This window comes from Phoenix dactylifera, chromosome 1 (assembly GCF_009389715.1).
Source record: "Phoenix dactylifera cultivar Barhee BC4 chromosome 1, palm_55x_up_171113_PBpolish2nd_filt_p, whole genome shotgun sequence".
NCBI classification, from domain to species: domain Eukaryota; kingdom Viridiplantae; phylum Streptophyta; class Magnoliopsida; order Arecales; family Arecaceae; genus Phoenix; species Phoenix dactylifera.
This window is the reverse complement of record NC_052392.1, coordinates 2627197-2649870: the sequence shown is the minus strand read 5'-3', so window position 1 is coordinate 2649870 and position 22674 is coordinate 2627197. Positions and strand designations below refer to the sequence as shown.

General features: G+C 45.3%; 1 non-coding gene across 1 annotated transcript; it reads right to left on the bottom strand.

Annotated features, from left to right (window-relative positions):
* Window positions 1–6293: 6293 nt before the first annotated feature.
* Window positions 6294–6399, bottom strand: LOC120104274. The gene has a single exon (XR_005506734.1). It is a non-coding gene; the product is annotated as a small nucleolar RNA R71 (small nucleolar RNA).
* Window positions 6400–22674: the final 16275 nt, after the last annotated feature.

The window sequence follows — 22674 nt, the reverse complement described above, 5'->3', positions numbered from 1 at the left end:
TGAGATACAAAGATAAGCACACATAGCTAGAAAGAGAAACCAATGCAGGGGTCATACCTATGGTTCTAATTCTGCAGTCTTCCATTTCCAGTGGGCACACAAGGAGCCTCAGGCAGTGTGAGAGGCTGTTGCTATCAATCTACAATTACCTCCTTAAGAATGGATTTGAAGCAAAGACTTTCTTGGTACAATGCTGTGAGTTATGCAAGGAATGGTTGGCAAATTCCTTACAGTCATGTTATTGTTATGTTAGTTGTGTTGGATATTTGCATGAACTCTGGAGTTTTTATTAAATCTAAATCCCTAGGAGTCTATATACTCTATGATCTTCCAAATGTAAGTGCTGCACTTTATGATCTTAGATTACTACAGTATGGCATCCATGATGCATGTGGTCTCGCATATGCAGAGACATGGAGCTTTGTGATCGCATCTAACTGTGGAGTTTGCAGAACTCTGACCTTCTGTATTTAGTTGCTGTAAAACCTAATGTATCTGCGTCTTAACTAATGAATTGGAGTTTTCTGAGATGGGAATTTATCTATCGTGTTGCAACTGCCTCTAAGCAAAACAAAGGAGCTTGAAAGCTTACATACAGTAGATGTTCTGGGAAGAAAGGGATTGCAAGTTTTTTACTTGTGTTCCCTCTATGGTGTAGCTGATGAGTTGGGGATCCATTTGTTCCCACATTGCTCTTATAGCTTCTTGGTCAAGATTTGTCTGAAAATTAAAGATCATCCTTCATCCCTACTTTTCTTGTGGGTGTCATGTAGATCGATGAGAATCAAAAAAAGGATGCTTCAGGAGAGGATAGGATCACTTAATCTTGACCATATATTGGAATTTATGGAATGAACAAAATGCAAGAATTTTCCTAAAGAGAAGCCATCCCGTGACTCAGGCACTCAGGAATGCAGTGATGGATTCATTAGAATCCAATGTGAACTGCAACATGCGCCACCTCTTGAGTTGTTCCTCCAAACCTTTGTTGGTATTATCTGAATTTCACTCACCCTAGTTACATAGAGTTCAGTACAATCTCAATAAAAACAAGCCAACATCGACTAGTAGAAAACTATACCTCCAATATCTGATACTTGGTAGCCAAAATCTGCACAATCCTTAATAGAAGTTTGTTCCTCAAGCATGTACAACAAATCATCTTCATTTGTGTTTACTTCATTCATCCCATAGAAAGTGAGAGAAATCTGCAGAATTCAGGATACCAGACAATAAGAACCAATGCCACGAAGGGGCTTCTAAAGAACAAAACTTTAGAAGCAGCATACCATTTCGTGAATCTGTTTGCAGACTATACTCCTTTTCTGGCCATTCCCGCACCTCACTACAACCATTCCAACACCAGGCAATTAAAAAAAATGTACAAAAAGTCGCTTCCTTTAGCACTTAAGAGTAATTATAGGAAAATGAGAAAATGTGCACAATTTAAAATTTAAGAAAGTATCATGACATGATGGATTGACAAACGAACTACTAAGATCATGGGTTTCTCACTTCGGTGAATACAATGCAACTTAATTGACCAAAATGATTTGGTGTCAAGAAAGTTCTCTTCTCTGCTTCAGCACTCTGTTTTAGTCCCTTTTCTTCCATGTCTTTCTGATTTATTCCTTCTGCATTATACTCTCTTCTTTCTCTCTGTAATTGAATGGTGGGAGGGGCCTCCCTGAGCCCCTCATTCCTTGTTCCAAAAAAAAAAGAAGAAAAAGAAAAAAGAAGCAGCCTTCTTATTCTAGATCTCTGCTCAAAAACTGCAGCTGAAGCCGTCCCTCTCTTTGTGCATATTGTGTATCAGATGATTGTTTTTAGCCCACAAATTTACCTATTAGACCTCTTCTTCATACACAATATATGCAGTGACCTTCTTGTCTGAGAAATCCCAATGGATGAGAGTTCCTTATCAACAGATTTTATATGGCTGCTAGTGCTCTTATATGTATTATATGCAGAAACAACCAAGCAATTTATTCCAGACAATATTCAGGCAATGCAGATATCTGTAGCTTCTATTTGGCAAACTGAAATATGTACGACAATGGAAAGACCGAAAATAAAACGTAGCAGACATGGAGAAACTCAATTCAAATGAATTATCCGGAATTAAGGCAGGATATGTCAGATAATCTTGATGCAGAACCCAAACACAGTGTGCGAAAGCTAAATAAGTTACTTGCATTTGACACTCAAAAAATAAATTGCATATGTTTTAGTATAAACTATTGTTGATTCCGTGTTTCAAAACTTATTACCCTGAAGGGAGCTCATTCTAATTGAGTCGCAAAACAAAGTTCATGACATCCGATGGTTGTCATGGCGTTATAAATGGTAGGATAAGGAAAAAAGTGTCTCGATATCTCATATGCTTGGTGATACAATAATGGCCTTCCTCAACGTAGATGATATACCAGCGAGCTTTTATCTTCAACATCCAGCAAACACACTAGGAAAGTTGGGTTATAAAGATGCTCCCTATAGGGAGGCTCATTTTTAGGTCAAGCACACAAGGAGGATGTGCTAAGAGCCGCAAAGCTGCAGTATCTCCCAATCGACCATCTAAAACAGAAGACGACATCAACAACAGTGACAAGCACAGACACTTAAATTCATTTTAATGAATATCTTAACCTTTTTACTCACAAATTACATCAGCGGACTCATTTGCAGTACAATTAAAACAAGCAATAACTGGTTCCTGGAAGCGCCTCTTCTAAGACAATTAATTTACAACTAATAAGCGGTTGCTGTGAAGCTCCTTTTCGAAGACAATTCATTTAAAATTAATGACCAGAAACATTACCTAATAACTGTTGCTGGAATTTGGACCCGAGGGCGGCCATCGGCCGAAAAGGAGGAGCTCCGGCGAGGATCGGCACTGATAAGTGCTTAATAATTTATAATTTAGTTACCTTTCCATAGCACTTATCAATATTTTTAAACTGATAAATACATATTTTACCATGAAATTGAACAAACATTGAAGTAAGTTTAAAATATGGTAATTATTCTCTTAAACTAGATTCTGAACTTGTCTCTTCCTTGGTTGCAATCTTTCATGAAAACTACAAAAAAAATTATATAAGGAGATTGTGTTGACCCGACTAAGGTTATAACTAAATGGGCTTTGGTCCTGATTTGATTGAAAGTTATAATTGTATAGGAAAATATTTGATTAACCCTTTTATTAAGTCACGGTCTGATCTGGTCGAGTCCAATCTGAAGCAGTTTAGTAAGAATTAAATGACGTTGGGCTCGAGAACAAGTTCAAGCCAAATCAACAATCATGACCCACTTCAAACCCAAAGTAACTCCCAACCAATTCTTTACTTGCCTTCATATAAAATTTATAAATTTAAAAACACAAAAAAAAGAAAATAATGAATATAATAAAATAAATAAAAATAATTTCGGGGAATTCACTGTTCATATGAACAGTGTCCCGTGAAACACTGTTCATATGAACAGTGTTACAAAAAAAAATAATAATGTAAACAAAAAGCCACTGTTCATCTTCTTCCCCGCAGTGCATCCCGACCGTCCACGGCTCCTCCCGTCGAGCCCGCCAGCCAGATCCACAACCCGATCCTCCCTCAGCCGCGTGCCAAACCCAAGAGGGAAATCAGCGGGGCGTCTTCCGCATCCGGCCACGGCGTCGTCTTCATTCCCGGATGCTCCGCCGGCGATCACTCCTCCGCTGCAATCAACGAGCCAACCGTCGGGAATCAAATGCTCCGCATCAGCCCGTTCCAGCACGAGTTCCACGGGGTGCAGCCAGCGACCGGATCCCCCGCCTCTCCTTCCGATCGTAACGCTTCCAATTCATCGTTTGCACAGCACCTGCAACATCTTTCCGTCCGGATTCATCCCTAGCACCAAGCCGTGATCGGCTCCCAACCGCCGGAAACCCAGCTTGGCATTCATCTACAGCTCAGTCCCCGGCTTCTCCGAGATCCAGATACTCCGCATCAGCACCTCCCATCGATCCCGCGGCCATCTCATCCTCTTCCCTCCACCTCCCGTCGATCCAGCGGCCGGCTTCATTTCCGGCCATTACAATCAAACGCTCCACGGATCCCTCCCAAGATCCAGCCACGCCATTGACGCCATTCATCCACTATAAAAGGAGGAGGGCGTTCGGTGGCAGGGGGGAGCTCGGTTCGGAAGAAAACAGGGGAACCCCTGTTTCGGTGAAGAAGAAGAAGGAGAAAGCCGAGAGAAAGAAATAAAAAAAGAAGAGAGAGGGGAGGAGAGAGAATAGTTTGTGATATATTGGGAAGAATGGGAGGTGAAGGCTTTCATTTGAAGATGGAAGGACATCCGGCCACCATGCGCGGCTAAACGTCTAGTCTAGGGCTGGATGAAGCCCTAGCAATGTAACAGGGCATTGTAGTTCTTACTCTTTTAATCTTTTTGGAGTTTGTTTAAATTCTCATCCTCAATAAAAAATTATTTTATGATGTTTAAACCTTGAGCATGCCATTTACTATGCATGTTGCTAAAGTAGTCTAAGATGATCCATGCCTAGGAAGATGAGATGTGCTACACCCTAGATTAGCATACTTAGGTGGACACTTCATGCTATACCGAAGATGGATCTCCTAAAACTCTTTATGCTTTTATTTTATAAGGCTTGTAGCCAAAATTGCATGCCTCTCCAAAAGATAAGATTAAGAACACAATCCTTGATGCAATGCTATGTGGTGGATTCCAAACCCTAGATCTATTTACTTTGATAAAATCTCAATCCGTACTCATAGTTTGATTTAGTTAAATCAAGTTAGCAAATCCTTCTTGTTGATTTATTTTTAAAAGAAAAATAACTTATTCTTCAATCCCTGTGGACCGACACCCGTAATCACTATCCTACAGGATACGTGCTATTGCGTGGTTTATTTTTGAAATTGAAATAATCGATCAATTTTTGGCGCCGTTGCCGGGGATTGCTAGCATAGTTATTTTTCTTATTAAAAAAAAAATTATTTAAAAATTAAAAAAAAATTCTTTAAAAAAAATTTTCTATTATTGTTACTTTTCTTATCTTCTTTTTCTCCCTTACTAATTTTTATTTATTTATTTATTTTTTATCAGGAATCGAGGAAAAAAATCTGGGATGATCAAAAGGAGAACTGCCGGAAAAGAAATGCTGTAGAGGTTTGCAAAAAAAAAAAATAAAATAAAATAAAATTGCTGGGGAAATTCCCTTTGGTAACCTCTAAACTTTTCTTATTTAAATTAATTATTGGTTTGAAATTTTGTGGTGATTGTTTGATTTTAATTATAGCAAAATTGTGAATGCATGCTTGATACACATACACAAATCAATTTGCACATAGTAAGGGCAATCACCCCAACAAGATAAGAGCCGGATTTCATCACCGGACTCTTGCCCAACTTAGGTGAACTCAATCTCACATAGTGTCATCTTTAATTAAAATCAATTAGACGTTGGCCCCTAGGGACATTCGAGCTCAATAGGACGAAGAACACCGAAAGTTGCACCAATTTCGCTCTGTGGCTTAGTTGATGTCTAGGCAAGCTTTGTCCCTATAAGGGAGACAGTTCATCTGTTCGAGGCAAGTGGGTTTTAAGTGGGACCTTTGCGAACGCATCGTGACCCCTCCACTTACCTGGGAGCTTACCTGGTCAACTCGGTTCATTAGACCGGATTGGAGGCTTAGGTGCCCTCTTCAAACCAGTTAGGAGCTGTCTAGTGATTTTAGGGCAAATCAAGGACTGATGTGTTTTTCTTTTATTGCATGCTTGACTGATCGAGTACTAGTGTATGCACGGTAGTCGTTCTAGAGTACGAAACCTATTACCTTTTGACCCTGAAATAGAACGAACCCTTAGGAACATTCGAGCTAAGATCAAAACATTAGGATCATCCCCACCTCTTAAGATGGCTGAAGAACAACCCAAACTCCTGAGGGAGTACTTTACTCCCACTATTTACACTTCCCCATCTTGCATTCGATTACCTGAGGTAGCAGCTGTACAATATGAAATAAAGTCTAGTGTGATCCAAATGCTCCCATCTTTTTATGGGCTCACCAACGAAGACCCCTACAAACATTTAGATGAATTTCTTGAGATTTGCACCACCGTCAAGATTCAGAACTTCACTGATGATGCCTTGAAACTTAGGTTATTCCCCTTCTCCCTTAAAGATAGAGCCAAACAATGGCTGAATTCTTTAGAAGCTAACTCAATTCGTTCTTGGGATCAAATGCAACAAGAATTCCTTAAAAAATACTTTCCCATAGGAAGAACGAACCAGTTTAGACGTGCCATTACAAGCTTCTCCCAAACTGAGGGAGAAGAATTTCATGAAACTTGGGAGAGATTTAGGGACCTAATCCGTAAATGCCCTCATCATCAAATACCTAAGTGGCAGCTAGTGCAATGCTTCTATGATGGATTGACTGAACGAAACCGTCATATGATTAATGCTGCATGCGGGGGGACTTTCATACTTCGAAATGAGCATGAAGCATGGCAATTATTTGAAAATCTTAATGAAAACTCCCTCCACCATGCTTCATGTTCTCGTCAAGCACCCCCGAATTCTCAAAGAAGAGGAACCATTTGTGAAATAAGTAATTCTATGGACCTGTCTAGCAAGGTAGATGCATTGTCCCATAAGATTGACCAACTGATGGTAGGGGGACATGTCATTAGCTCTTCCCAAGCACAAGTGTGTGCTATCTGTTCTAGCCCATCACATTCTATTCATGAGTGCCCCTCAGCACCCCAATTTCCCGAACTCGTACAAGAACATATCAATGCTGCTCAAACACAGCCCAGGCCGAGTAATGACCCATTTTCCAATACATATAACCCGGGATGGCGGAATCATCCAAATTTCTCTTGGAGACAGCAAGCTTCGAACTCTGCCCAACCCCACTCTCAAAATTTTCAAAATCCTCAGAATTTTCATCTCTACCGTCCCTCAACTCAATTTCAATACCCTCCCCCTCCAACCCAAAGAAATACAGCCTTTGAGGAGAAAGTGTTGACTGCCCTTCAAGGTTTGGAGGCAAATACACAACTATTGCACTCTCACACACAATCAATTGCTAAGCTAGAATCCCAAATAGGTCAACTAGCCAATGCATTAAATAAACGAGAGGAAGGTAAGCTTCCAAGTCAACCAATGAGTAATCCAAGGGGACAATACGTGGCTCAAGAAACCCGACTAAATCATGAGCAAGCCAATGCTTTGACTACCCTAAGGAATGGTCGTATAATAGATAATAAGGTTAGGAAGAGTAACAATAAGGAAGATGAAGAAGAGGAGAGGAATGTTTCGCATGAAAACCCAAAACCTTCTTCAGCTAGTCCACCATCTGTCACAACCCATACTCCAAAGGCTCCATTTCCTGAAGCACTTAATGCACCCACTCCCTTTGGCAAGAAGGGAACTTCACTAGAAGAGATGATGGAGGTCTTCAAACAAGTTAAAATCAACCTCCCACTCCTTGATGCCATCAAACAAGTTCCCTCCTATGCCAAATTTCTCAAAGACCTTTGCACCCAAAAGCGAAAATCTAGGACACATGTGCCTAAAAAGGTCTTACTTACTGAACAGGTAAGTTCCATTCTCCAATACAACACCCCTCCAAAATTCAAAGATTCTGGCGCTCCTACTATTTCCTGTGTCATAGGAGATAACTCCATTAACCGAGCACTCTTAGATCTAGGAGCAAGTGTGAATCTTCTACCCTATTCAGTCTATGAGAAATTTGGGTTAGGTGAATTAAAACCTACCTCGGTGTCCTTACAATTGGCTGATCGATCTGTGAAGATACCACGGGGGATGATTGAAGATGTTCTTGTCAAGGTAGACAAATTCTATTTTCCAGTAGATTTTATCGTCCTTGACATGGAACATGTGCCCAACCTAAAAAAACAAATCCCTGTGATTCTTGGTCGTCCCTTTTTAGCGACAGCCAATGCATGCATCAACTGTAGAACTGGGGCAATGGATATATCATTTGGGAACATGAAAATTAAATTGAATGTGTTTCATGCCGCTGACCAACATGTGAGGGAAGACGAGTGTTGCCTAATTGACGAAATGGATGATCTTGTAGAGGAAGCCCTTCCCTATATCTTAGCAGATGACCCCTTAGAGGCATGTCTGGCCCATTTTGACATTGACAACTTTGATATAGACAAGGCCATAGAAGAAGTTAACATCTTACTTGACAATCAATCTCCTGTGAGTTCCCTTCCTTGGAAGAGCCGACCTGAACCTCTTCCTCCCATTGCTAGCACGCCACTTTGTCCTTCCATTGATTCACCACCTAAACTTGAGTTAAAGCCACTTCCAACAAATCTTAAGTATGCCTTTCTAGGACCAGAAGATAGCCTCCCTGTAATTATCGCAGCCAACTTATCTACTGAACAAGAGGGTAAACTTTTGAGGGTACTAGAAGAGAATAAACATGCCATAGGATGGTCTGTAGCCGATTTGAAAGGGGTTGACCCCTCTGTTTGCATGCATCGAATTCATCTCGAAGATGATGCAAAGCCTACCCGAGAAATGCAAAGAAGACTCAATCCTAACATGAAGGAGGTAGTCAAGAAAGAAGTGGTGAAGTTATTAGATGCCGGAATCATTTATCCAATTTCTGATAGTAAGTGGGTGAGTCCGACACAAGTGGTACCCAAAAAATCAGGTATCACTGTGATTGAGAATACGGAAGGAGAATTAATACAAACACGCACAACCACGGGTTGGCGCGTGTGTATTGACTACAGAAAACTTAATTCGATGACTAGGAAAGACCATTTCCCTCTACCTTTCATAGATCAAATTTTGGAACGGTTGGCTGGTCAAGGTTTCTACTGCTTCTTAGATGGTTATTCTGGATATAATCAAGTACCTGTTTACCCGGACGATCAAGAGAAAACCACTTTTACTTGCCCATTTGGGACATTTGCATATAGGAGGATGCCTTTTGGATTATGCAATGCACCCGCAACTTTTCAACGATGCATGATGGCCATTTTTTCAGATATGGTGGAAAACTTTCTAGAAGTATTCATTGATGATTTCTCAGTTTTTGGCCTATCTTTTGATGATTGTCTGAACAATTTGACCTTAGTTTTGAAAAGATGTAAGGAGACCAACCTAGTATTAAGTTGGGAAAAGAGCCATTTCATGGTTCAAGAAGGCATAGTTTTAGGACACGTCGTGTCCAAGAGGGGCATTGAAGTAGATAAAGCCAAAGTCGATCTTATTTCCAATCTCCCCCCACCCAAAACTGTGAAACAAATCCGATCATTCCTTGGCCATGCTGGTTTCTACCGTCGCTTCATTCAGGATTTCAGTAAGATTTCCAAACCCTTGTGCAATCTTCTGGCCAAGGACACTCCCTTTGTCTTTGATAAAGCATGCGAGGAGGCATTTGAAAATCTTCGCTCAAAATTGACCACTGCACCTATCATACGGCCTCCTAATTGGACCCTTCCATTTGAATTAATGTGTGACGCATCCGACTATGCCATTGGGGCAGTTTTAGGGCAACGGCTAGATAAAGTACCTCATGTCATTTACTATGCTAGTAAAGCACTCTCAGATGCACAATTAAACTACACCACCACTGAGAAAGAATTGCTAGCGGTAGTATTCGCACTAGAAAAGTTTCGATCTTACTTATTAGGATCCAAGGTTACCGTATTCACTGATCATGCTGCCCTTCGACACCTTCTTGCAAAGAAGGATACCAAACCCCGTCTAATTCGATGGATTCTTTTACTACAAGAATTTGACCTAGAAATTCGTGACAAGAAAGGAACTGCAAATGTCGTAGCAGACCACTTATCTAGGCTTCTTCTTGAGCCCTCTAAGAATACCTCACCCTTACATGATGCTTTCCCAGATGAACAATTATTTGGGGTACAAGGAATGAAAACGCCATGGTTTGCAAACATAGTAAATTACCTTGCTATAGGACGAATTCCTGATGATTGGTCAACTCAAGACAAGAATCGATTCTTTTCACAAGTAAAGTTCTATTATTGGGATGATCCCGATCTATTCAAGTATTGTCCCGATCAAGTAATCCGTCGATGTATCCCCGAATGCGAATTTCAAAGTATTCTTTCATTCTGCCATTCACAAGCTTGTGGGGGACATTTTGGGGGTAGAAAAACTGCAGCAAAAGTTTTACAAAGTGGATTTTATTGGCCCACACTTTTCAAAGATTCCCATAACTTTTGCCAAACTTGTGAACGGTGCCAACGGATGGGTACCATCTCTCGTAGAGATATGATGCCTCTCAATCCTATTTTAATTGTAGAAATCTTTGATGTCTGGGGTATTGACTTCATGGGCCCTTTCCCACCATCCTTTGGTTTCGAATATATTCTGGTAGGGGTTGATTATGTTTCAAAATGGGTAGAAGCTGTCGCCACTAAAACTAATGACCACAAGGTTGTGATTAAATTTTTACATGAAAACATCTTTTGTCGTTTTGGTACACCCCGAGCCATTATCAGTGATGGGGGATCTCATTTTTGCAACCGATCTTTCGAGGCTTTGGTTCGCAAATATAACATCACCCACAAAGTTGCTACCCCATACCATCCCCAAACGAGTGGACAAGTCGAGGTGTCCAATAGAGAGTTAAAACACATCTTAGAGAAAACGGTACGTCCCGATAGGAAAGATTGGTCTCAAAGGATAAATGATGCACTCTGGGCTTACCGTACCGCCTACAAAACTCCTATTGGCATGTCCCCCTACCGATTAGTTTTTGGTAAAGCTTGTCACTTACCGGTAGAACTTGAACATAGAGCTTTCTGGGCTATCAAAAAGTTTAACTTAGATATGACAGTAGCTGGTCCTCACCGAAAACTCCAACTAAGTGAACTTGAAGAATTGCGCAATGAGGCTTATGAAAATGCTAAAATTTATAAAGCAAGGACTAAGGCTTTTCATGATAAAAATATTAACCGTAAGTCCTTCGAACCTGGTCAAAAGGTTTGGCTGTTCAATTCAAAGTTGCGACTCTTCCCGGATAAACTTCGCTCTAGGTGGGATGGACCATTCGTAGTGAAAAAGGTTTTTCCTTATGGTGCAGTAGAGATCCAACACCTCAATGGTGAACATATTTTAAAAGTCAATGGTCAAAGGTTAAAACCTTATGTGGACTGTGTTACCGATGGGCAATTGATCGAATCCCTTAATTTGACGAACCCTATTTATCAAAATAATTAAGGATGCACCATGTCTGGCTGAAGACAATAAACTTAGCGCTTGTTGGGAGGCAACCCAATTCTCTTAGATTATTTTTTAACATTGAGGACAATGTTAGGTTTAGGTTTGGGGGTATTCATCTTGATTTTCATCAAAAAAAAAGTTAAAAAAAAATAATAAAAAAAAATCATCTTTAAAAAAAATTAAAAATTAAAAATAATTTTTTTAAAAAAATGTGTTTATTTTCATAAAATAATAAAAAAAAAGTTTTGTTTAAAAAAAAAAACCTAATTTATATACATTTATGCGAGAATGATAAACACACAAGGTATATAAAATCTAAAAGCCCAATGACTAGTGGGAAGTAATACAAATTTAAGTTCTTTTTATTAAGTCTCTCTTAGGGAGTTGTAAGCTAATTAATACTTTGGAATTTCACTACACACTGGCCGACCCTTCTAAGGTCTAGGCTCGACATTATGTTGATAGTATAGTAGCAACCTTGGACCCTGATGAATCATACTTATCTAATCAATAAAAAAAAAAAAATCAATAAAAATGGATTTAGTCAGGAACATCGAAAAGGGCTACCTATTGTCAAAGGTCAAGTGGGCTTGTGATGAGGACTCCGAGCATAAGTCCGTAGGGGAGTCTTGATGCCCGACACCTTATGCCAACTGGTGTGAGAGTTGTCGACTGATTGCTCGTTACACGGAGAAATCACCACAAGAGTAAAAGTGCACAATTTATATATCTTTCTTAAAAAAAAAGAAGGAAAAAAAAAAAAAGCTGTATTGACCGAAAAGACAATAGTGTGAAAGCCGTCGTTGTAGAAAATTCGAGTAAACTGGAATATTACATATAAAGCCCGTGAGGTACTAAAGCAAACATCCACAACTCTCGAAATCCTGCAGATAAGATGATTTTGAATCAGTGAGTAGGTTCCTTCGACCAATCCTTGGAAACTACTGGTATTAGCAATATTTTGGAGATCCGAACTCTTAGCTTGGGTACGGTCCAGATTTCACTGAGCACTCCAGTATAAATAAGTCTTACAACTCCCTAACGGAAACTTAATGACTTCAACTTGAATTGCATCTTGACCTAGGATTTGGGCTGATTTAGTAAATAAAACCGTGTGTGCTTTGAAATTTTCATCATTTATGTGTCTTAAATTAGATTTTAATTAAAAAAAAAGAGAGAGAGTTTTTTGAAATTCTTTACTAGTATGCATTTGGAATTTGATTTTCACTTCATAGATCAATCAATCTAAAAAAAAAAAAAAAAATTAAGAATAACAATAATAATAAATGATTTACTGAAGTTTGTGGGTATCTTCACTGAAAATCCTCACGAGACTACAACTCGTCCACTAGGGTAACCTAGGGGTTTAAAGCCTTGTTACATATGGTAAATGTAACCGCGATGCCTGCGAAAGTGAGTTAGAATTCTTCTTTTCTAGTTTTATTTTGCTCGAGGACTAGCAAAACATAGGTTTGGGGGTGTGATAAGTGCTTAATAATTTATAATTTAGTTACCTTTCCATAGCACTTATCAATATTTTTAAACTGATAAATACATATTTTACCATGAAATTGAATAAACATTGAAGTAAGTTTAAAATATGGTAATTATTCTCTTAACTAGATTCTGAACTTGTCTCTCCCTTGGTTGCAATCTTTCATGAAAACTACAAAAAAAATTATATAAGGAGATTGTGTTGACCCGACTAAGGTTATAACTAAATGGGCTTTGGTCCTGATTTGATTGAAAGTTAATAATTGTATAGGAAAATAATTTGATTAACCCTTTTATTAAGTCACCGGTCTGATCTGGTTGAGTCCAATCTGAAGCAGTTTAGTAAGAATTAAATGACGTTGGGCTCCGAGAACAAGTTCAAGCCAAATCAACAATCATGACCCACTTCAAACCCAAAGTAACTCCCAACCAATTCTTTACTTGCCTTCATATAAAATTTATAAATTTAAAAACACAAAAAAAAGAAAATAATGAATATAATAAAATAAATAAAAAATAATTTCGGGGAATTCACTGTTCATTATGAACAGTGTCCGTGAAACACTGTTCATATGAACAGTGTTACCAAAAAAAAATAATAATGTAAACAAAAGCCACTGTTCATCTTCTTCCCGCAGTGCAATCCCGACCGTCCACGGCTCCTCCCGTCGAGCCCGCCAGCCAGATCCACAACCCGATCCTCCCTCAGCCGCGTGCCAAACCCAAGAGGGAAATCAGCGGGGCGTCTTCCGCATCCGGCCACGGCGTCGTCTTCATTCCCGGATGCTCCGCCGGCGATCACTCCTCCGCTGCAATCAACGAGCCAACCGTCGGGAATCAAATGCTCCGCATCAACCCGTTCCAGCACGAGTTCCACGGGGTGCAGCCAGCGACCGGGATCCCCCGCCTCTCCTTCCGATCGTAACGCTTCCAATTCATCGTTTGTACAGCACCTGCAACATCTTTCCGTCCGGATTCATCCCTAGCACCAAGCCGTGATCGGCTCCCAACCGCCGAAAAACCCAGCTCGACATTCATCTACAGCTCAGTCCCCGGCTTCTCCGAGATCCAGATACTCCGCATCAGCACCTCCCATCCGATCCCGCGGCCCATCTCATCCCTCTTCCCTCCACCTCCCGTCGATCCAGCGGCCGGCTTCATTTCCGGCCATTACAATCAAACGCTCCACGGATCCCTCCCAAGATCCAGCCACGCCATTGACGCCATTCATCCACTATAAAAGGAGGAGGGCGTTCGGTGGCAGGGGGGAGCTCGGTTCGGAAGAAAACAGGGGAACCCCTGTTTCGGTGAAGAAGAAGAAGGAGAAAGCCGAGAGAAAGAAATAAAAAAAGAAGAGAGAGGGGAGGAGAGAGAATAGTTTGTGATATATTTGGGAAGAATGGGAGGTGAAGGCTTTCATTTGAAGATGGAAGGACATCCGGACCACCATGCGCGGCTAACGTCTAGTCTAGGGCTGGATGAAGCCCTAGCAATGTAACAGGGCATTGTAGTTCTTACTCTTTTAATCTTTTTGGAGTTTGTTTAAATTCTCATCCTCAATAAAAAATTATTTTATGATGTTTAAACCTTGAGCATGCCATTTACTATTCATGTTGCTAAAGTAGTCCTAAGATGATCCATGCCTAGGAAGATGAGATGTGCTACACCCTAGATTAGCATACTTAGGTAGACACTTCATGCTATACCGAAGATGGATCTCCTAAAAACTCTTTATGCTTTTATTTTATAAGGCTTGTAGCCAAAATTGCATGCCTCTCCAAAAGATAAGATTAAGAACACAATCCTTGATGCAATGCTATGTGGTGGATTCCAAACCCTAGATCTATTTACTTTGATAAAATCTCAATCCGTACTCATAGTTTGATTTAGTTAAATCAAGTTAGCAAATCCTTCTTGTTGATTTATTTTTAAAAGAAAAATAACTTATTCTTCAATCCCTGTGGACCGACACCCGTAATCACTATCCTACAGGATACGTGCTATTGCGTGGTTTATTTTTTGAAATTGAAATAATCGATCAGGCGCGCGGCGGTCCGTCGGCAAGCGGCGTCAGCGGACGGCGTCCTCCGTGGAGGGACCTGCAAAAAGCTGGTCGTCGGGGTTTCCGGCAACCGGCCCTCCGATGCCTAAGTCAGAGGGGGCAAGTGTATAAGAGGAGAGAGAATATATGTCCAGAGTTCCAGTATCTCCCCCTCTAAGATGGAGGAGATCTCCTTTTATAGAGGGGTACTGGGTTACCTGCAATGTGACAGTGCAAGGTTACCGTACGACTGAGCAAGTCGCATGAATTAGTGCACGATCATGTGCATTAATGCCTTGCCGTAGAAATCAGACCGGAGCCAGGGAGTTGTCATGGCTGACCGGACGTAGCCGAACTTGTTGGCCGTGGAGGACTTGAGGTCTATAGATGACAGGAGCCATGCGCATTAATTATTGAGTAAGCTGGAGGTCTGCAGGAGCCATGCGCAATGATTGTTGAGTAAGCCGTAGATGTGCATTAATTGTGGAGTAAGCCGGAGATCTGCAGAGGTCACGCGCATATAATTGTGGGACGACTGTGGCAGGACATGGTCTTTGATCGGGCTGCAGAAAGATATGATCGCGGTGGATGAATGGCGAGGTCGGGCGCATCCGAGGTCGAGATCTCTGAAGTCGGGCGCCAGGTCAGGCACCTGGTCGGGCGCCCCGAGGTCGGGCACATCCGAGGTCGGGTGCCTCCGAGGTCAAGCGTTCCGAGGTCGGGCGTCTCTGATCACGTGCCGATGATATATTCATGTGCTTTCGGGGTGACTTATATTCCTCCAACACTACCCCCGACTTCCGAGTTCGAGCCGCTCGCGAGCTAGGATGCGGGAAGTAGTTGTATTTATTACAGCGGTGGGGGCCAAGGAGACTTTAAGTTATTCCGGCGCTCCGCGCGCTTCGGGGCGCTTTTAATGAGAGGAGATGGGGCGACGCCTTTTCGTCCTCCGAGATCGCTTCGTGAGGCGGGCTCATGATGGGCTCCGAAATCCGACAGGACACTGCCTCGATTGCATATTCGAGGCACCAACCTAGAATAAATGTGCTGTATCGATTTTCGGAGCTGACACGTGGCGCAATCCGGACGGAAGGCGGGATCCAGCCCTGCCGATCTGGGCCGTCGGGAGGGTCTATATAAATCCCTCGATCTGGCCCTAAAAAGATCTCGCTTGGCTGCTTTCCTTTCTTCCTCCGCCTCTACTTTCCCGTTCTTTTTTTCTCAGCCGTAACCGAGCCTCCCGGTGGTGCCTCAGGGCGATTCCCGGCGATCTCCCCCCTAGGTCACCTCCCCACAGTAGTTAGGGGTTTTCTTTCTTCTTTTTTCTTCGTTTTTCTTTGTCCTTCGCTTCCCTCTTTTCCTCTTGAAAATGGGTTCCGGTCCGAATGATGTCGGGTCCAGCTTGTCGGAGGAGGAACTGGGGCTGGTTCGTTCTAGGTTCTTTTTCCAGCCCGGGTTTCATCTTGAACCTGCAGGGCCGAAGGACCGGGTGATACAACCGCCCCCAGGTCGGATCGGAGTGCATGTCGAGACAGTCTGGGCCGGCCTGCGGTTCCCCCTCCACGAGTTTGTGAATGACTTGCTAGTGGAGTATCAACTCGTTCCAGCACAGCTTGCTCCGAACTCGTGGAGGACCATTGTCGGATTTTATCCCTTTGCCTTGCGCATGGGATCCCGACCTTGGTGAGTGTCTTCCGCCGGTGTTTTCTATTGAAAACAAACTCGGCGGATGGAGAGTGGCTATACTTCGCCTTTCGGGGCGGTATGTCACTTTTCCGAGGTGTCCCTTCCTCTATCCATGAGTGGAAGGGGAAAATTTTTCTTTCTTGCATCCGAGGTGTCGTGGAGGTTTGACCCGAGGTGAGGGCATCCCCGGCAGAAGGCCCTCAACAGGCTCTCCGAGCTCGCGGTGGACGAGCAGAGGGTTCTCGACGCCCTGCGGGGTCTCGGGAAAGATATCATCTTGACTGACCTCCTAAGCGAGGAGGCCTTGGTGAACGTCGGCCTGAGCTCGGCGCGCCCCGAGGGTAAGAGCGGCCATATTACTTCGTTTTCTGTTTTGTTTGTTTCTTCCTTCCTTTACTTAGAATTTTTTTCCTCTCCTTTGTTTCAGACATTCCATATATGCCGACCAGTAACACTTCCCTCTTCTCTCGGATGAGGAAGAGGTCAGCCGAAGCCGGCGGGGCTCTTCCCGAGCCCCAAAAGAGAGCGAGGTCGGCTTCCGCGTCCGCCCCTGCCGAGGCGAGGGGCTCCGGGGCCGGGGCGTCATCAACCGCCCGAGATAGGGCCCCAGCGACCAAGCGTGCGAGCTCGCTTCTGGTGGGGCGTACGATTCGGCGCCTCCGGCTTGCCCCGCTCCCATCTCTTAACAGGGGGGCCGTCGTCCGCTTGCGGCGCTCGGGGCCCGAGCCGAGCAGAGGTCCCGGGGTTCCAAGCGCGTCTCGGCCCGCCGCCGCGAGTTCGGTCGAGCCGAGTTCATCGGGAGCCGGAGGACGCTTCGGGAGGGGATTTGCCGACCCGGAGTCCCCAGTTCGTGAGGGCAGCTCGGCCCTCGAAGATGCCGATGTCGCGCGTGCAGTCTTCCGCCGTGCGATGCTCCCGGCTGATCGGGCCAAGTTCGAGGCCCTCGAGCTCAGGAAGATTGTCGACCAGACGTACTGCAACACTGTTCGGGTAAGCTACTTCCTCACTTTATTTTCAATCATTAGCATTTCCTTCATTTTTACTTATCGTAGTTTTCCTGTAGCATATCCACGAAATCGATACTCTGGTATTCATCGCCTCGGGATGCCAGAATGAAACTCGTCGATTCCAAAAGCAGCTAGAGTCGGCCGAGAAGAGGCTTGCGGAGTCAGAGGCCGCGTTGGCCGAGGCCCTCGCGCGGAGGGAGGCCACCGAGGCCGGGTGGCTGGCGATTGTGAACGAGCTGGAGGAGGAGTGGGCCGCGCACTCTCTGGCGAGGTCTGAACTGCGCGCCTCTGAGGCGTGACTCGCAGAGGCCCGCTCCGAAGCCGCCGGTTATAAGTACGAGGGCGGAGTTCTCCGCCTGAAGATCGAACAGCTCGAGGCCCGAAAGAAAAAGGCACTCGAGCAAGCCCAAAATGTCGTGGAGCTCTTCAAAGAGTCGAAAGAGTTCCACGACATGCTAGAGAAGGAGACTGTGGACGGGTTCCTCCGGGGCTTCGAGAACGTTCGGAGGCAGATGGCACGGTTCTGCCTCCAGCTCGACCTTTTAGGGATCCAGCTGAGGTCGAGAATCGACGAGGAGAGCGAGTTCGATCTTCCCTCGCCGCTCGAAGAGGAGGAGGAGGAGGCCGAGGCCGAGGTCGAGGTCGAGGTCATCGGGACTGGGGCCGCTAAGGCTGAGCAAGCGGCTCGGGCGACTCCTGTCGGGGAGGTCGCTGAGGAAACTCCCGAGGTCGCCGGTGAAGCTGCATCTGCGCCCGCAGCAGGAGGTCCCAAGCCAACTCCTGCCAAGGACCCTCAAGTGATCATCATAGATGATCCCGGTGTCGATGAAGTCGTCGCCTCCTAAAACTTGTTACCTTATCTTTTCTTTCTATTTTTCTTTTTTTTGTAAGCGCGGTTGGCCTCCAAACTTGTTGTATGACCGACTCTCAATTTTGTACTTCGGTCTTCGGGCTTTTATTAACGAGAAATCTCCTTTGTAAATCCATGTTTACTTTTCTCTTCTTTGTGTAATGAGTAGACTTTTGCCTTAGTCGTTCGAGTTGAACTCTTTCCAATGAATTCTTCTAAGTGCCCGAGCTCGGCTAAGCTCTTAGACTTAGGTGTGAAGCGCGTTTGCTAAGGTATTAAGCTTAGCTCCGATAAGGATGACATTTCAGGCCCCGGGCTCAGATCTCAGGAAGATTCACTAAGTCCTTAAGCCCGGCCAGGTTCATGACTTAAGTTCCGTGGACTAAGTTCCAACTACGTTCGCTAAGTCAAATTCCTTCCAACGAATTTCTCTAAGCCTTCGGACCCGGCTAAATTCATAGACTTAGGTCTCGATGGCATTCGCTAGGGGAAGCTTCAGGCTTAGATTTTAGAAAAATCCGCTAAGTCTTTGAGTTCGGATTTGAATCTTGCCAAGCCCTTGGGCTCGGCTGGGGCATTGAGCTCGGACCCCGAACCCCGAAGAGGTTTCGTCAGGCCCTTAGATTTGTCTTCCGAAAAATTTAGCCAAGTCTTCAAGTTCGGCTTTCCGGACATAGGCTTACAGAAAGCTTTGGGGTCGATCTTCGAGGAGATTGTAGACCAAAATCGAGTTGCCGCTGAGGCCTTCGCGGCAGTTGGCCTCGGGCTTGGCCGAGGTACCAACAGGTAGAATAGAAATTTATGGGGAGTGCCTCTGCACTTCCGAGCTCGATCAAAATATCAAGGGTCGAGGTCGTCGCTGCTGATTAGCAATGGGGAAAGCATGCCTGGGGTCGAGGAGACCTCGGCTTATAGTTGACTCAAAGAAACATCCCGACCTTGGTCGGAGGAAGTTCCGAGCTTGATTAGGACTTTGCCAGCAATATAAGTAAACAAATGTAATAGAACAGGTGCTGAGTGGGATGTCCTCTTGCACCGTTGGAGTCGGGCGCCCTATACCGAGGTGAGCAACTTTGCTCCTTGGCCAGCTTTTGGGGGCGCTCTTTGGCCTGGGATCCGCTTCGGAGACTCCGGCACATTGGGAGACATTGCTGTCGTCGGGGATCTGTGTAGGCGTTGTTCCGTTGTTGTTGTCGAACTTCTCGGGGGGGCGCGAAGGTACTACCCCGTCTTTCCGAGGTCGAGGAAGCTTGGGCTCACCGTCGACTTGTCGGGGCATCTCGATCTTAGTCGAGGAATCGTACGCAAGGTCAAGGGGTCTGGAAACGCACTGTTGACCTACAACACTTTCCGAGATCGAGGGGTCTGGGAACGCACTGTTGACCTACAACACTTTCCGAGATCGAGGGGTCTGGGAACGCACTGTCAACGCTCGGCGCATCCCGACCTTAGTCGAGGAGGTGCTATGGGGGGCCGCGAAGGTACTACCCCGTTGTCGATGTCGAGCGCCACGGGATGCCGCAAAGGTACTATCCCGTCTTTTCGAGGTCGAGGGGTCTGAAAACGTATTGTCGACACTCGGGGCATCTCGACCTTAGTCGAGGAATCGTACGCAAGGTTGAGGGGTCTGGAAATGCACTGTCGACCTGCGACGCTTTCCGAGGTCGAGGGGTCTGGGAACGCACTCGACACTCGGGGCATCCCGACCTTAGTCGAGGAGGCGCTACGGGGGGCCGTGAAAGTACTATTCCATTGTCGATGTCGAGCACCACGGGGGACCCCAAAGGTACTACCCTGTCTTTTCGAGGTTGAGGGGTCTGGGAATGCACTATCGACACTCGGGGCATCCCGATCTTAGTCGAGGAATCTTACACAAGGTCGAGGGGTCTGAAAATGCACTGTCGACCTGCGATGCTTTCCGAGATCGAGAGGTCTGGAAACACACTATCGACACTTGGGGCATCCCGACCTTAGTCGAGGAGGCGCTACGGGGGGCCGCGAAGGCACTATCCCGTTGTCGATGTCGAGCGCCACGGGGGGCTCCGAAGGTACTATCCCATCTTTCCGAGGTCGAGGAGTTTGGAACGCACTGTCGACACTCGGGGCATCCCGACCTTAGTCGAGGAATCGTACGCAAGGTCAAGGGGTCTAGGAACGCACTGTCGACCTGTGACGCTTTCCGAGATCGAGGGATCTGGGAACGCACTATCGACACTCGGAGCATCCCGACCTTAGTCGAGGTATTTGAGGAAGATCGAGACCGAGCTCGATATCGGCGCGGCGAGGCGTTCTAGGATTGGCTGGGGCATCCGAACTTGGTCGGGCATCCGAGCTGAGTCGGACATCCGAGCTTGGTCGGGTAGTCTGAGAATCACAAATGTTCCAATATCAGAAAAAAACATAGCATGATTAGAGGAGAACTGTAGATGAATTATCATAAGGATAAGACGGAACTCATGTTCTCGGTCACCAAAGACCCTTTAGGGTTCTACTGGTAATACATCCGAAGATCCTCGGAGTTCCAGCTTAATGGGATGAGGGTCCCTTCGAGGGATTCCAGCTTGTATGCTTCGGGCCGCTAGACTCACGCGATCCGGTATTGTCCTTCCCAATTCGGGGCTAGCTTCCCGTGCTCGGTAGGCTGAGAAGCTTCAGCTCTCCTAAGGACAAGATCCTCCACTTTGAAGAGCTTGGCCCTAACTTTGGAGTTGTAGTACTGAGTCGTCTTTCGTTGATATCTCACCATACGGACTCGGGCGACTTCCGTTGTATCTTCGACAAGGTCCAAGTTGTTCCTGAGTTGAGAATAATTGGAGTCGGCATCGTAGTGCTCCACCCATGGGGAGGGGAATCCGATCTTCAGGGGGATGACAGCCTCTGTCCCATAGGCCAGGTTGAAGGGGATCTTGCCAGTGGGTAGCTGAAATGTAGTCCGGTAGGCCCACAGAACGTTGTATAAGTCCTCGACCCACTGTCCCTTGGACCGGTCGAGCCTAGCTTTGAGCCCCTGCAAGATAGTGCAGTTTGTTACCTCGGTTTCTCCATTTGTCTGTAGATGGGCGACCGAGGTGAAGCGGTGGTCGATGCCGAGTTTGAAATAGAATTCTCTGAAATGAATGTTGTCGAACTGGTGGCTGTTGTCATATATGAGGAGCGGAAAAGTCCAAATCTACAGATTATCGACTTCTAGACAAAGTTCCGCATCTTCTGCTCGGTGATCCAGACCACTGGTTCGGTTTTGTCCCACTTAGTAAAGTAGTCGATAGAGACGACTAGAAATTTTTTTTGCCCGGTTGCTAGAAAAAATGGCCCCAAAATATCGATTCCCCACTGGGCGAATGGCCAGGGGGCGCTGATCGAGGTCAACGGGGCCGAGAGTCGGCGCTGGATGTTGGCATGCCGCTGGCACCGATCGCACTTTCAGATGAAGTCCGTTGTGTCCTTCTGGAGTGTGGGCCAGTAGTATCCCTAGCGGAGGATCTTGTGGGCCAATGCTCGGCCTTCCAAATGGTTCCCACAAATTTTTTCGTGTACCTCTTGCATAGCATAGTCCGCCTCTGACGGGCGGAGACATCTGAGAAGGGGAGAGGTAAAGGATCTGCGGTAGAGCTTGCCTTTATACAATATATATCGGAAGGCTAGACACCTGATTCAGCGAGACTCGAGCTCATCGTCGGGGAGAGCTTCATCTTGCAGATAGCTGATGAGCTCGTCCATCTAGCTCGGCTCCGCTTCAAGGCAGAGAGCTGGTTCGGGCTCCTCGGTGCTGGGCGTTTGGAGGTATTCAAGCACCGTGGTCTTCGGGAGCTCACTCATGCGGGAGGTTGCCAACTTCGACAGTTGGTCCGCTCCCAGGTTCTCTGTCCTGGAAATATGCTGGATGTCGAAGGAACTCAAAATGGAGATGAGATCTCGCACCTTCTGGAGATATTTCTGCATTGATGACTCTCTGGCTTCAAAGTCTCCCAGGACTTGGCTCACGACAAGTTGGGAGTCACTGAAGACCTTTAGGTCCTTCACCTTCAGCTCCTTTGCCAGTTTGAGCCCGGTAATGAGTGCCTCGTATTTCGCCACATTGTTGGAGGCGAAAAACTCGAAGCGCAGCGCTTGCTCTGCGACCACCCCGTCCGGGCTGGTGAGGATGAGGCCTGCTCCACTACCCTCCGAGGTCGAGGAGCCGTCAACCTGTAGAGTCCATGACTGCTCCGGGGTCTCCTCCACTGATGTGGGTGCGGGCTCGGGCTCGTTCGGCATAGTGCACTCGATAATGAAGTCAGCGAGTGCCTGGGCTTTGATCGCTGGCCTCGGATGGTATTCGAGGTCGAACTTCCCGAGCTCGACTGCCCAT